The sequence below is a fragment of the Anopheles stephensi genome, unplaced genomic scaffold (assembly GCF_013141755.1).
Source record: "Anopheles stephensi strain Indian unplaced genomic scaffold, UCI_ANSTEP_V1.0 ucontig187, whole genome shotgun sequence".
Taxonomy (NCBI): Eukaryota; Metazoa; Arthropoda; class Insecta; order Diptera; family Culicidae; genus Anopheles; species Anopheles stephensi.
This window is the reverse complement of record NW_023405110.1, coordinates 66,388-67,500: the sequence shown is the minus strand read 5'-3', so window position 1 is coordinate 67,500 and position 1,113 is coordinate 66,388. Positions and strand designations below refer to the sequence as shown.

Genomic DNA, 1,113 nt, shown 5'->3' with positions numbered 1-1,113 from the left:
ACGGTCCCGACAAGGATGCGGATCCGAGCACGCCATGCTGCGACAGCCTACCCCCCTATGATGGGGTCAGGACGGTCAGTTTGGTTAGAGTGTTGAGATAACTTGGTAGGCACTCAAGGATGTGTGCATCGGTCGGGTTGAGTCGTCCGATGCGCCATATGCGTTCAACGTGTCGATGTTCATGTGTCCTGCAGTTCACATTCTGACGCGCATTTAGCTGCGGTCTTCATCGATCCATGAGCCGAGTGATCCCCTGCCTAGGGTTTAACGTACACACCGAACTAGTTGATGAATGGAACCGAAGTCCATCCATCCATTATACACATACCAACACACAACTCTGGTTCCCTAGTACCACACTGCAGGCGCCCACGGCCCCGACGGATGCGGAGCCGAGCACGCCAAAGTGCGACTGTCGATCACCCCGTTGTGACACGACAATCAGTCAGTGTATAAGGTACCCGGTACTACCAAAGTGTGCATCTTTACTGACCTTCGCCGAGGCAGTGGTATGTGTATCCCTTTGAAAGAGTTGCTTTCGCTCAACTCTACCAAGTGTGCTACACCATCTTGTGGTTGTAGCGTGCGCGTCAGCATATTGTGCCGACGATGCGTTTGGCAACCTCACTCCCGGACTTGTTTGATCGGTAATGATATGTCCATTATACACAAACCAACACACAACTCTGATTCCCTAGTACCACACTGCAGGCGCCCACGGCCCCGACGGATGCGGAGCCGAGCACGCCAAAGTGCGACTGTCGATCACCCCTTTGTGACACGACAATCAGTCAGTGTATAAGGTACCCGGTACTGCCAAAGTGTGCGTCTTTACTGACCTGCGCCGAGGCAGTGGTATGTGTATCCCTTTGAAAGAGTTGCTTTCGCTCAACTCTACCAAGTGTGCTACACCATCTTGTGGTTGTAGCGTGCGCGTCAGCATGTGATGCCGACGATGCGTTTGGCAACCTCACTCCCGGACTTGTTTGATCGGTAATGATCCTTCCGCAGGTTCACCTACGGAAACCTTGTTACGACTTTTACTTCCTCTAAATCATCAAGTTCGGTCAACTTCGGCCGTGCCAACTGCAGCTCACGAAGGAACCGCGGAAG

At 52.9% G+C, this 1,113-nt stretch overlaps 1 non-coding gene across 1 annotated transcript; it reads right to left on the bottom strand.

Moving 5' to 3' along the window:
* Positions 1–107: 107 nt before the first annotated feature.
* LOC118515765 lies at positions 108–265 on the bottom strand. The gene has a single exon (XR_004907390.1). It is a non-coding gene; the product is annotated as a 5.8S ribosomal RNA (ribosomal RNA).
* Positions 266–1,113: the final 848 nt, after the last annotated feature.